This window comes from Cataglyphis hispanica, chromosome 16 (genome assembly GCF_021464435.1).
Source record: "Cataglyphis hispanica isolate Lineage 1 chromosome 16, ULB_Chis1_1.0, whole genome shotgun sequence".
NCBI lineage: Eukaryota > Metazoa > Arthropoda > Insecta > Hymenoptera > Formicidae > Cataglyphis > Cataglyphis hispanica.
Window position 1 is genome coordinate 1,498,376 of NC_065969.1, and position 16,087 is coordinate 1,514,462.

Below are 16,087 nucleotides of genomic sequence, written 5' to 3' on the forward strand. Positions count from 1 at the left end.
ATTTCGGTCGATAAATTAACGGCCCTCTGTCAGTCCCTATTGGTGATTACCGCGGATTTCTGTGCGAGCTGTATTTTACCAATTTTCTCGATTACCGGCATGAAAAGCCCCTTAAGTGACCGCCTATCAGGCTAACCTTCGAGGGTTCCGGGTCGGCGCAGGAGGCGCAGTGAATTATCTTGCCTCGGCTCTCTCGAACGACTTTCCTCGCCTTTCTCGAAGAGATATCCCGGAAACGATAGTAATTATAGTGACGAAATACCTGCAAACCGCCTTCATAAACGAAATCTGCCGCCTATCAATTGCCTGTAACAGGTGCCATACTCACCTGCGAGAAATTTTCAGAGCGTTAAATACAGGTTCGAGCAATGTCTTCAAAAAAAAAGAAAAAAATTCATAATTATAGGAATTTTCCTATTTTCATTATTTCGCTTGCAATCTAGGACAGAAATTGTTAAAATCTTAAGATTATTAAGACAATTCTTTTCAAACTGATGAAAAATTAGATTGTTAATAAATTTAAAAATCGTTAGCTAAAAAAAATTTTTAATAAATTTAAAAATCGTTAGCTAAAAAAAATTGTTAATAAATTTAAAATAAATTTAATTGATATAAGAAATTAGAAAATGCAAAAAAATAATTTGTGTGCGTATATGTATAAAAGAAAAATAATTGACATAAAATAATGGTGCACAGAAATACAGATACGACGAAGGGCAGAAACTTTTTTTTCTTCTCTGCCAATAATTATCTTAGCGGAATTTCGGTATCATAATTATAGGAATTTTTCTACTTTCATTTCGCAATCTAAGTATGCTAAGAAATGAAATTTCCAGGTTGAAATCTTAAGATTGCTATTGTTTTTAAACTGATGAAGAATTAGATTGTTAATAAATTTAAAAATCTTTAGCTAAAAATAAATTTAAAATAAGTTCAATTTATAAGAAATTAGAAAAACGCGAGAAAATAATTTGTGTGTATATATGAAAGAGAAATAATTGATATAGGATAATGACACACAGAAGATGTCTTCAAAAAAAAAGAAAAAAATTCACAATTATAGGAATTTTCCTATTTTCATTATTTCGCTTGCGATCTAGGACAGAAATTGTTAAAATCTTAAGATTATTAAGACAATTCTTTTCAAACTGATGAAAAATTTGATTGTTAATAAATTTAAAAATCGTTAGCTAAAAAAAATTTTAAATAAATTTAAAAATCGTTAGTTAAAAAAAATTTTAAATAAATTTAAAATAAATTTAATTGATATAAGAAATTAGAAAATGCAAAAAAATAATTTGTGTGCGTATATGTATAAAAGAAAAATAATTGACATAAAATAATGGTGCACAGAAATACAGATACGACGAAGGGCAAAAACTTTTTTTTCTTCTCTGCCTATATTTATCCTAACGGAATTTCGGTATCATAATTATAGGAATTTTTCTACTTTCATTAATTTGCTTGCAATCTAAGTATGCTAAGAAAAGAAATTTCCATGTTGAAATTTTAAGATCGCCATTGTTTTTAAACTGATGAAGAATTAGATTGTTAATAAATTTAAAAATATCTAGCTAAAAATAAATTTAAAATAAGTTCAATTTATAAGAAATTAAAAAAACTTGAGAAAATAATTTGTGTGTATATATGAAAGAGAAATAATTGATAATGATACACAGAAATATATTGATACAACGGCAGGAACTTTCCCTTTCTTTCTGTCAATATTTTTTGAAGCCCTGACGGAATTTCGTATCGGGGCTTATAAATAAATCACACGAAATTCGATTAAAATTGTGGACAATTACCGGACAACAGATCCGTGCGGACGGGCGGGCGTTAATGAGCGTCGCCGGAAGTGTTGCCGCGCGAGGGAGAGAGTCACGAGGATAGCGGCGGGCAGGGGTGGGAAGAGAAGGGGGCAGCCTTCTTCCCCGCCGCAGCTTCCGGTTTGCTTGGGGGCTCACTGTAAAAGGGGACAGAATGCGCCGGTGGCGTACTGCGATAAAATCGTCTAATTGTTTCGCTAAGCGTATGTGAATGTCCAACACGCGTACAGTCAGCCGCACGCAGAGAGTGCCATTGCGTGCGTCACGTTTGTGGCGGTCGGTCTTTTTCAACGAAAAAGCAATGCCGATTCAAATCGGCCGCAGAGTAATGTTACGCAAACCGGTATTCCACAGCTCTAACGATCAATTTATCTCAATTAAAAGAAGTTTATTTTTTAACCTGAGTGATGTATACATATAAATCTTATCGCGAAAATAATTATATTAAAATATAAATATTCGTATGTATCATGTCGATCGAGAAAGAACCTTTGTTACGAAAAAAATGAAAAATTAGAAATCAAAAGAGTAGTGAATAATATTTGGACGCAGTGAAAGAATAATGACGATATTGTATTTGATGAAGATTATGATAACCGAAAAGTAACAATGTTTGTTTTTGCTCGGTAAACACTGTTTATACAAACATATTGGATTTAAAATTAAAATATATAAGATAATAGGCGATCTTATAATTCTTTGCGCTAATCATATTTTTCTTACTAGCTTTATCTTTTATATTCTCGAGAGAGTTTGCAGTATATGCGATGATTTTTAACAGATGATGAGGAAATAATTTTCGGATGAATAAACTCAATATCGATTTGATTTAAATAAAAAGTATGACATATACATTAACGTGCATCTCGTGAGATAAGAAAAAGATTTTCCACAAGTCTACGCCACTGTACCGAATTAGCTTGCTTCTTGGAGCGTGGAGCGTATAATAATTGCCGCAACTAAGTAACGCAACTCGAGATAAGCTTCTCCCGAAGAACAGCGCGGCACAATGTAATGGCACTATCGTGCTGAATGTACGCATGCTTGATGAAGATAATTTGTTGAAGTCATTTTATCCCACATTACATGTAGGGCTACACACTGAGTGGAGGTTGAAATTATACAGCATTCCTTTCATATTATGTCGCGCAAGCGATTTCGAGTGATCTGAAACGTTGAACAGGAGCTATATAATTACGATAAAAAGTGCATATCATACTAAATAATAATATACATAGTAATATCTCTCTAAATACTTTAATATGCAGTTTTCATATTCAACATGACGCAAAATGTTTATTCATTAGTGTAAGCATGAAAAACATTTATTTTTTAATAATTGTGTAAATATTTTTACGAGAGAGAGAAAGTATATTATTATTTCTTTAAATATTATCTGTACAAATACATATATCATACACTATAATATTACAGTTTTATTAAAAAATTAATATTTAATATTTGTTAATATATTAACTTGATTTATTGATATATTATAATATTTTAATAAATATTAATTAATATTAATATAATAATAAAATTTTTATAAAATTAATATACTATTAATGTAATAATAAAATTAATAGTAAAATAAAATTATAATAAATATAATTTCAAATAATTCTCTGTTTTCCAAAAACTCAAAAAGAACAGAAGAGATCATTTAATTGAACTAAGTGCATCAAAAACTAAGTTTCTAAAAATGCTTTTTGTAAAATATCTAAAGAATTTTGAACACTTTAATTTGCATTTTATGCAAAAATTAACTTTATCTTACTCAATATTACAAATAACATTCAAACTAACTTTATAAAACCCCATGATAAGATTCACTTGTGTTGTGTTGTTAGGTTCGTTATGTAAGTAGAAATTCAAGTATAAATAAACTCTCCAAAAAATAAAGATTCGTAAAGAAAGGTGGAAGGTGATGCTACGAACATAATTAGGGGTTGTACCTTCTTCGTGGTGACGATAAGTCGTGGTCATTATTTTCATGTTTAGATAACTGGCAGAATGGATCCGTGGGATCTTTATGGTTGCTAAGAGGACAGAATGTACACCCACACGGTTATTCCAACTGGCACCGTCGAATGTGCCTGTAAATATCATTTTCTGAAACAAATTATATACTATGGCATTGATGTGACAGCTGCACATAGCAGTGAATGTGATACATTTGCTTTTCTATGTTCTATGACAGAGTAAATGATAGGATGTAATAAAGAAAAAAAAAAGCACCCTTAATTATATGTTTATAATAAATAGTTATAAACAAGCTTTTTTCTTTTTTTTTTTTGATCAGCTGTGTGTGAATTCTTTGTCAATTTAAATTTAATTAAATCGTATCTTCTTTCGTAATTTTTAACATGAAGAAAATAGTAATAATTAATAATAGTTTTTCTCAGTGTAATTGACTAATTGTAAATCTCAAATGTTAAAAATTTTTTTAAAGTACATTATTATTTATTTGCAGCTATTTTTAATTTGATTTAATTCGTCAAACAATTTTCTATTTTTAATAGCCTACAAAAAAAAAATATTGATTTTTCTTGAAGAAAATTTCTACCATTCAAAGAATATCGCACTATCAAATATAGCTTAGCTTTCGTCTCAAGCCCTTTTAGCTCGCCGCGAACAAGCAAAAATAGTTCTATCCACTTATGTATAGTATAGACAGATCGCGAATCACAAATCACACGAATTACACCAATCACAACCGTAACGTTCCCTCTGCTCTTGGTCTACGATGCAACTCCTTTGTTCCATCCCGGGACCGATTTGTATAGGAACTTCGAAGGCTGCGTTCCCATGCGAGATATATAGAGGCGGTGCGATCATTATAAAAATTAAACGACGTTCATGCGATTGATTATTGAAATTACATATCATTCGAGCGCGCTCGCCGTTTCATCGGAACGTTTCCTCCCCCCCCCCTCCCAATTCAATGAGCGGCGTGGTGGGAGGGGAAAGCAGGAGGGGAGTGAAAAACAACAGAAGGAGACGCAGGTATCTCTTGATGTGCGATCGTGTATATATATGTGTAAGCACGATCGTATTGGATGTGCGAAGACGAATCGAGTTTTATTTGTGTGCATTCGTCGAGCCGTGGACCTTAATAAGTCGTTTTCGAGAGATAATCCGCGGCGGGTGTGTCATTTCATTTCTTGTAATTTCGTGCTCGACGCGCCGCAGAATACTACGTATATTTCATTCTACATGCGCATGTGTACATATGTGTGTGTGTGTGTGTAGTTGTGCATATACCTGTACTTGCAAGAAAGTGTTTTTCTTTTTTAGGTCCGACTGTACTAGTGACAGTAATGCAACTGCATGCGCTGAAACTGATGCTTCTCGTCGTTTTACAAAAATTGCAAAAAAATATATGTATATTTCTTTTTAGTTTAGGTTACTTCTTTTCAGTTAGTAAACTTTAAGTTGGAAAAAATAGGAATATAAGATAAAATGGATATTCGAGATGGACAATTTAAATTATTTTTTTTTTTTTTTTTGTAGACAAATATAAAAATTTCTTAGATTTATTTTATATACATATAATACGAAAATTTGTGATATATTATAGTAGTTTATTATATTTTATATTTTATTATTTTATTATATTTTAAAAAGGACGTAAAATATTTAGTGTATAATATTCTGTGTACATGTTTGTGTATGTATGATTTCATAGTAAATTTGTAAATATTTAAATTTATGGGTGCTATCTCTATCAAAATTTTTATATATTAAAAATATATTTGATATAATTGATATTTTTTATCTCCACTTTTCCTGATTTTTCCTCTCCATTTTATAAAAAAAAAAATTATGTTAATATATTTATATATAATATATTTTTTTTATTTATAAATTTATTAAATAAATAATGGAAGAAAGAAGATTATACACATATTTAAATTTCCTGTTTTCTTCTCGTCCCTCTCTTCTTATTCTCATAACTTCTCTCGCTTCGAGACACCAGATTACACTCATTCAGTGATTCTAGCCGAGGTCCTTTTTTTTTCTTTCAACTCTTCATTGAGAAAAGGACCGCGTCTGAATCTCTTCTCTCTCACTCTGTATATCTCTTTCTCTCCTTTCAACTTGATCGAAGCGTCTTCATCGCTCCCGGAAAGCCTTTCATTCAGTCGCTCAACGATTTCAAATGTAGGAGAACAAAAACAAGGATCGGTCAATGTGGATCAAAAGAAGACAGAAGAAGCTAGAAGAAATGGGTCTGATGTTGCAGCTGAAAATTAGCCTGATGTAGTACCTGTTTCGATGTCCGTCCGCGTCCTTTGCGTGGGACGACAGACCTTAACCTGGCGCCAAGCGGTTCTGTCTAGGTGATTCGGGCCTTTATTTGGGGATCGCTCGCGTGACGTAATGAAAAAATAACGAGTGGGCGAGTGTATGAGAATCAATAATCTGACGGGTTATAACAAAGAAAAAAAGCGGTCAATCAGTGATCTTATCGTAGTTCTGATCGATCTCTTTCAGCATTTGCACGCATGGGAAGTTTGCTTTCATTATATAAGATCTGCAAAGCCTACAATAATTCACTACAAATGCATACTACATGTTATGCATTGTAAGCACTTTTTTCTTTTATTAAATATTACATTCTTTTGCTTTCCCGATAAATATTGGCGATTTGGTCCATATTTAGAGTGAATAATCAGAAAAATTTCAATATAATATACATATGGCGAACGATGAGTCTTTCATAAAACTCGTTCCGCAAAAATCATTTTATGCAAGACGCGTTTTATATTTCCCGCTCTTTTTCTTTTGTTTTTGTTCCCTCGTTTTCCCCTTTTTCCTTCCTCCTCCCTCTGTCTCACTCAAACGATTAAGGGAACATATACCTGACGCCAATTGGGATACGAATTAGGGCCGAGTTAACAAATTGATCCTCCGAGCTGGTACGTAAACGTCTGGTTTCTGCGCCCACGCTTCTCCAAGATAAAGCCAAGCAGGGTGCGATCTTTAGCCATTCCCTAACCTGTCAAGCTCTTAAGATAAGAAAAATGGATGATAACGCTCAATTTAAAGCCTAATAAAAACATGAAATGCGTTTTAGCAAAATTAGATTAAAACGATATCGCAATGAAACCAGTTCATATGTTTATAATTAATAAAGTATCCGTACACAAAGATATATGTATTGCTATTTTTGTGTATATTATATCGACTATAATATTGTATATGTATGTATATGTAAGCGCATAATAAAAATTAATAAATTATATATATATATATATATATATATATATATATATATATATATTTTAGTAAAAACAATACTGATTAATGTGAATTTTGATCGTTATAATGTATCATAAATTGTTTTTATTACAGATAAATAATAGTAATAATAGAGTTACTTTAATATTTAATAAAATGCACTAGAATTCCGAGAAACTTCATTACAAGTAAAAAAACTGTTTTATAAGCAATAAGTCTATTGGATTTCGTTTTCTAACATATACATCATATACATGGAATATTCAAACAATATTATTACACACACATATAACGCATTACAAAGATATCCGACGTCATTATTTCACGAAAAATGCGGATACTTGATAATATCGATTATGTCGATTATATACTGAATAGTTATGCAATGTGTCAGCCGAATGAACTCGCGGTAAAGCCAATGCGAATTCTTGAGAAAAAAAAAGAAGATCAGGGAGAGAGTTGGCGGGAGAAAGATACGGTGTATTCACGAAGAAAGGAATAACCAGCCTGCTCACGGGCTGGCAGGGAGAGAAAGGAAAGATCGGGGGAGCGACTGAAATTAAATGCCCGCCGAAACAAAAAATGATCGAGTAATGACAGCGCCGGGGCCCAACAGTGGCTGCGGGTATCTCTCTCTCGGTACGTGGACGATGGTGAAGGGCGAAGACGGTGAAGACTATGTGATTACCCATCGACCAATAGCCGTGCTCAGAGCGGCCATCATGGTCCAGCGGAGACGTGCAATCACGCGATTCTCTTCAGCATCTCCACCGTGGAGACGCTATGGTTTCGTCTCTTGTACGAGCACATAGTTACAACTCGACGCAATGCTTTGCGCTTGTAAGAATCGGCCTATGGCAAGTGGAATCTATGCACGTGTAGGATCCTATTCCTCGGGGCAGCTGATGACCGACGTTAATAGCAAATGATTCTGTAGGAATAATTTCAAGTTATAATGAGTATAGCTAGAGTGTAGCATGATTTTTCGATATTGAAATGATAAGATAATTGATATGATAAGATATTCTATTGGAGATAGAATGTATTCTATTTGAGCGTGTTTAATTAAGAAATAAGCGAGAGATTATACACAGAAACTTAAGAAAAAGATTTCATAATTAAAAAAAAGATATTCAAGATAACTCATATAATTTATTGATTTATTGCTGATCATTATTGCTGAAATAGAAACGCCAAAGAAAATGTTGGTCATGTGCGTTAGTATGCACGTTATCAGAGTGTTTATTCCCTGGAAAAATATGGATAACTTGGATTTTTTCGAAATTTTTTGGATAAATCAGAGAATTTTCATAAAATTTTATTAATACTTAAAAAATTCTCTTTTTAATAATGTCGTTCTATATTGTAAACAGTCGGTAATGCGCTGAGTATATCCAAGTAGTGTATTATGTATTTAATTAATCTCTTCAAGAATATTGATACATATGTACATTAGAGGGAGAGAGAGAAAGAGAGAGAGAGAGAGAAAGTTTTCGTATGTGAAATTCTTTGACGAATAATTAATCTTAACGCACAATGGCCATATATGTGTACATAATTCTTTTTTAGATACTCAAATATTCTTTGATTTTTTCTGTTTTGCCTAATAATTATAAATGTATTTAAAAGAAGAAAGATAAAATAATTTTTTACAACTTTAATAGATCCGTTTCTGAAAAAATTGAAATAGATTATAAATATATATTAATCTCTGTATTTATATATATATATATATATATATATATATATATATATATATATATTTAATGTCTTAACAAAATATTGACTATGCAGTACAAATTCTTTATTGTAATTTTTAGTGATAAAAAAATTAAAATTGTTATGCAAGTGAAAAAATTGTTTATCTTACAAAAGCTATTAATATATTTCCCTCAGTACATTTACAAATCTGGTACTTGAAACTTGAGTGGCTCTGTGATTTTGTTTTTTTTTCTTTTTTTTTGTACATATAAATAAAAAAAAACATTAGAAAATGTATACAATAAAAAAACTTTATTTTAGCAGATTGCACGAAAAAAAGCTGTAAAATGTTTTTTTTATCTGGAAATTTTGGAACAAAGGTATCTGAAAGATCAAGAAATTTTCAGGAAGCTTTTTTACAAGATTTGAGTAGACATTTCGATTGTGCTGTTTTGTATGATTAATAACATTACATTCTCGCTTTTCATTCGATGTGAGACGAAATATCGTAGTAAAATTGCCGCATTAACAACGTTGGACACGGAGAAAACGACGGCATTTTGGCAAGGCGTAACATAGTTGCGCAAAAGTAAAACTAGATAATGGCCGCTTTCACGTGCTGTAGCCTCGCACAGTGGCGTGCCGAACGTACGTAATGTAACAAGTCCGCCTTATCTGAGAGTCATCGCCGGTAAGCAGCGTGCTTCATAACGCTAATTACCAGCTTCGGGGTTCTCAACCTCGGAACGGCGTTGATTGAGCGTTTCCAGGCGGTTAAGAGCTTTCTAACCTCGTAGGAGGATCACACACGTGTGTGATGTATGCGTTACAAAACTACATCAAGCATCAGCATCTTTGTAATTACACAGAAAAACACCGCGTGTACATATATGGGTACATTAAACGTAATAGCAAATCGTAGATAAATTCAATACAAAGAAGAGAAAAACATTTCTCTCAAATAAGTTTTATTTGAACGACAGATCTTTATTTGCTTTTCTGGATCAAAATATTATACTTACATTACAATAGCCTTATATGTATATATATCTTGTGTTCTTTAAAAAAATTTAAATATACATTCAACATTATATTAAGAATACATTCTACTCTAAAATTACATATAAGGTGTCCAAAAAAATGTTGTTTTTTTCATTGGTATGATTTATGTAAACTTTCTCATTAAACACTTAAATTATTTTAAGAACGCAACTGTCATCTCTTACATGCACATGCATAACATGTACAATGTAATTATTTGAATGTCAGTTGTTTTTATTGTAAAAGATCATCAAAATAAGCATTATAGAAATTTTCTTGGAAGCATTCGAGATATCTTGATAGATGTAACATAACACGCTGCATTTTAACAGAAGTCTTCCTTCGATTCAGTCAATTAAATCGGTACTAGTGTGTTCTAATTTGAAAAATAGAACGCCTTGAAGGTAACTGAACAATGAAAGCCGCGATTTATGAGAGAAGTGTGTATTTTTATTTTAACGATAACACTTAAGATCGTGTGTAATTGCATCCTGTCTTTAAAACCCGTCCAAACATATGGTCGCTCGCACCTCCTAGAGAATCTCAGGAGATTCTCGAGCTCTATCTAATGCACTATTAAGTGCATTATGCGCGACTCACGCAGGAACGGATGATGACCTCTCGTAATTTGAGGCAAACGTATTTTTTAAACAGAAAAATGCTAGAGACCAGAAATATAATTTTTTCTTATATTTCGTAGAAAAAAATATAACATAAATTTTTTTATTATTTATTACTTTTACAAAGCATGTATGAAAAACGTTATTTCTGAGATTCTCAATTTGATAGATCTTTTACCGAAAAAAAAAAATACTGCAAATCATGATAAGCTGGGATCAATAGTTTTCGAGATATCGATGTTTCAAAACTTTAATTTTTTTGAAAAAAATATATTAATATTTTTAAATTTTTGATGAAAGATCATTTTTATAGAATTTTTTATTAAATTTTTTAATTTAATAAGTACAGATTTTTTTAAAAAAATAAATCAAGATTTCAAAACTTTTGAAATGTATAAAAATATGATGTATAAAAAATATATATATAATATAATATAACACATATATGTATATATATATATATATATATATATATATATATATATATATATAAAGAATAATAAATAAAGTGAGAATAATAAGTAATAATTAAAATCAAAATGTACCTCTCGGATATAGATCGAGTTAGGTTAGTTTTTTTTTCGGGATAGGAATCTACGCGTTTGATTTTTCTGCATAAATAAATGAATCTACTAAAAATATATTTTATAAAACATACATAGTGTCAAAAAATTACAATTTCAATTTTTGTGGCAAAAGTATTGCTGCAAATATTGCTGTTTACGACTTTTAAAAATCGATAACTCGAAAACTATGATCGTAGCACATTGTGATTTGCAGCATTCTTTTTTTGATAAAAAATCCTATGAAAATGATCTATCAAATGGAGGAAATAACACTCTTGCCCATATGTACACACACACACACACACACACACACACACATACTAAACAAATATTCATTAAACAATTTTTAAGTATGAACAAATATTTCTCTAACAAAAATATTCTGCGCTATTAAGAGTCCCCAAAACATTATTATTTTTATCACAGGTCCGTTCCTGAGTGCATTTTATGGCATCACACACGTGCGTATGTGTGCGTGTCGAATGTTGTGCGTGTGTATGTGTACGTGCTCTCCTATCTTCGGCTCATCGCTGCAGATTTCACTCGGCGCTCGTGTGAAACGTGGATAATGACGAGTACGAGGTAGCATAGCCGGCGCTTAATAACTCGTTAATTATCGTTTTAGGAAATCCGCGCGCACATAGTGGAGGCGTCCAATTACTTTACGTAACTCCCGCGCGTTCATTTCTCCGGCGGTCGCGGTAATTGGTTTAATTGTGTTTCACACAAAGAAGGAAGAAATTGAAGGAGGCGGGAAGGTGGCGAATCTCCTAACGAGAGCGACAGGAGGAAGATCTCTCCTTTATCGTTTTTGCCATATGGAACATCGCTAAGGTACCGCTATGATTACGAAATTGCTATCCCAATTAATTAAATGCGCATTAATTAAATACCAGGCAATCTGTATAAGAAATAGTAAAGAGTTTGACACAAATCGAATTTTTCAAAAATATCGGTTAAAAATTAGATAATTGAAAATAACATGTTCAATATTACAGAATTGAATTTTCCTTTAAATGCAGTTAATATACACAGTGTCCCAAAATTAAACTGACAAACTTGATTATAAAGGACATTAAAATCAAGACAATTTTTGTCAATAAATCTATGTCCACAATGAGTGGTTAATCATTTTACGGGAAAGCATTTCTATTTCTGATGGAAACTCTCCGCGCAGATCGTTGATTAGCGATTAAATGAGTCGCGCACATGAGGACACAGAAAATTTCTCCGACCAAGGACTCTCTTAATGATAACTCAACGCGATGCTATCTTACAGGAAGTCGTGAGTGTGTTTCGCCGTCGACCGAAAGTAATAAAAAAATGTTAAGATACGCAACAATCGCGTGATACGGAAAAAAAGGAAGGAGGTCGACGAATCGCGATCAAAAAAAAAAACGACCGTCTTAATTACTTTAGGTTCCTTAATTTCTCGCTTGATATTTTGTCTCAGAGAAGAAGTTCTCCGTTTAGCTTTCTATTTCTTTTTTATCCGTAATTATTTTTTTTTTTAATTGTTAAAAGTTTCCAAAAATAATATATTTCATCTAATAAGATTATAAACAATCAAACTAAAAATTAACAATTTGTGGTATTTGAAAAAACTTATGTAAAAATCACGCGTTTACACTAATTATGATATTATTAATCATATTGTTCAGATTTTGCAATAAAATTTTATAAAATTTTATTCTATACAAATACTATCAATTACCTAATAAAATCATTGATGCGACGATCAATTAAAATATTACTAAAATAGAATATATAAAATGGATTCCAAATCTCTTCAAACAGATTCACGTACCAATAAAACAATCCTTTACAAACTGACAATAAAAATCCGAGGCCTATATTCATAGCCATTTTCCAACTAAAGAGTAAATTAATAATAAGAGTTCATTAGAAATAAAAAGAGATACTGTAGCACTATAAAATTTTATTCTTTTGGTTTAACATGATTTTTTTTTAATATTAAAAGCTTAATGTAATAAAGATTCAAAATTAATAAAATATGAGAGAGAAAGATTACACACAAAAGTAATAAAAGAAATAATCAGAAATAAAACATGTAAAATATACACACCATCACATATTTGATCCATTTTATCCCATAAAACATTTTTATCAATTTCTTACACTATAATTTCTTACACATATGGTATTCACTCATATGTTGTTAGTTTTGAATGATTATTCGCGATTGATTGGATTGAATTTTATATAAACTGGATGAGAAGAACGCATTATGATACCGGGCTGTAATCGGATATCTTTTAAACAATCTATTGGCTCCAAATTAAAATTATGCACCAAAGGAGCAATCATAGCTTTCAATTCCAGCAGACCGAATCGTTGACCTACAATTAAAATTCTCATCAAAAATTATCGACACAAGAAAAAAAAAATCGCAACTCTAAATATTAAAAGCTTAATAAAAATTCTGTAATAAAAATTCAAAATTAATAAAATATGAGAGAGACAGATTACACACAAAAGTAATAAAAGAAATAATCAGAAATAAAACATGTAAAATATACATACCATCATATATTTGATTCATTTTATCCCATAAAACATTTTTATCAATTTCTTACACTATAATTTCTTACACATATGGTATTCACTCATATGTTGTTAGTTTTGAATGATTATTCGCGATTGATTGGATTGAATTTTATATAAACTGGATGAGAAGAACGCATTATGATACCGGGCTGTAATCGGATATCTTTTAAACAATCTATTGGCTCCAAATTAAAATTATGCACCAAAGGAGCAATCATAGCTTTCAATTCCAGCAGACCGAATCGTTGACCTACAATTAAAATTCTCATCAAAAATTATCGACACAAGAAAAAAAAAATCGCAACTCTAAATATTAAAAGCTTAATAAAAATTCTGTAATAAAAATTCAAAATTAATAAAATATGAGAGAGACAGATTACACACAAAAGTAATAAAAGAAATAATCAGAAATAAAACATGTAAAATATACATACCATCATATATTTGATTCATTTTATCCCATAAAACATTTTTATCAATTTCTTACACTATAATTTCTTACACATATGGTATTCACTCATATGTTGTTAGTTTTGAATGATTATTCGCGATTGATTGGATTGAATTTTATATAAACTGGATGAGAAGAACGCATGATATCGGGCTGTAATCGGATATCTTTTAAACAATCTATTGGCTCCAAATTAAAATTATGCACCAAAGGAGCAATCATAGCTTTCAATTCCAGCAGACCGAATCGTTGACCTACAATTAAAATTCTCATCAAAAATTATCGACACAAGAAGAAAAAAAAATCGCAACTCACCTATGCAATTTCTCGGCCCTGCACTACGGGGTATATAGGAATAAGGATGACGAGTCTGCATTCTGTCGGGCAAAAATCTATCCGAATCAAATACTTCTGGATTTGATCAAAAATTGGGACCTCTGTGAACTCCGTGGATATTAAGATGTAAGATTGTTCCGGCAGGTATAACATATGAATCTGTAAAGCGCATTATAATAAAATTACAAAATATAAAAATTTATGAAATTAAGAGTTTTTTTTTTTTTAAATAACATGAATACATAATATTGTATTCGTAAAATGCTAAAGCAATTAAAATTGCTTTTACGTTTCATAATTATTATAATATATTATATATTCGTAAAATGTAACATGTTCAAAGATATATATAGAAAAAAGTGATTAATTACGTAATTTTACATCCTCCTTAATGTTTCGAAGTATAAAAACCACGGGGAGATATAAACGTAGCCCTTCCTTTAAACATCTGTCCAAATACGATAAATTTTGCAACATAAGTATATAAGTTATTATTTAATAAATAATAATTTATTAAAAAGTCTATTACGTATGATAATGTTCGAATTATTGAAAATTTTTTTTAATTCAAATCTATTACTTTTATTTATTTGAGAATATATATTATAGCAAAATAATCTCTCAATATGGTCTCACACTTGTGAATTTCTTTCAAATTTATTATTTTTTACAGTTTCTTCCATAATGTATGTAATAATAATATGCCAATGAAATAAACATGAATAATAATAATATAGTTATAAATATATGGTTTCTTGATGTTCTTCTTTTGATCCTTTAATTAAGCTTGATCTTCTTCAGCTTATAATTTTATAGATCCTTGAATACATGTATTTATAAAATCATTCTTGTTTTTGTTAGTTATTTAATTATTAAAAATTTCCATAAAAATAATACATAATAAGATTATAATAATCGGATCAAGCTAGCAACTCGCGGTATTTGAGAAGATTTATGTGAGAATAACGCTCACACTTATTTTAATATTATAAACTATTAATATGTTGTTTGGATTTCGCAATAAAATGTTATAAAAATTTTATTTTATATAAATATTGCCGATTTCCTAAGATATTCACCTGATGCGACGATTAAAACACTACTCAAAGATTTAAAATAGATTTGCAAATATCTTCAAGCAGATACACGTGCCAGAAAAACAAATTTTTACAAACTCACTATGAAAATCTGAGGCTTATACTTATATAACCGTTTTACTACGTTTCATCAATTAAGAATATTAATAAATAAAAATGTCATATCTTGAGAGGCAAATGATTAATTAACTCACGGAACACATGAGAATTCAATGTAAAGAACAAGAACAATAAAATATCAATTTATATAGCTTCTGTCTAATCAATAGGTTTCGTCTTTTGCTGTCTTACCTTCATTTCAACCAGAAGTTCAATGATTACTGATACTCATCATCATTAATCATTATTTTTTATTTATAACAAAAGGATAGCAAAATGTCACAATCTTGCATCTGCATTTATATATCATTAATCTATGAGTATGTGTCCTTAAGGATGTATGTGACATATGTCGAAATACTAACAAAAGCATTAAAATTTCATAGATTGTTCTACTATTTCTTCTGAATATTTGTGCAAAAACTAATCACAATTCTCTTAACGGTTTGGAAGTTATTTAAATTTAAAGTTACTATTGATTCTTATGGAAAATTGCCTATTGTAGCACTTATTGATAAATTTGAGAAAGAAAAAA

The 16,087-nt window shown here is 30.5% G+C and overlaps 1 pseudogene; it reads right to left on the reverse strand.

Moving 5' to 3' along the window:
* Positions 1–13,652: 13,652 nt before the first annotated feature.
* LOC126855706 (cytochrome P450 4C1-like) lies at positions 13,653–14,833 on the reverse strand (annotated as a pseudogene).
* Positions 14,834–16,087: the final 1,254 nt, after the last annotated feature.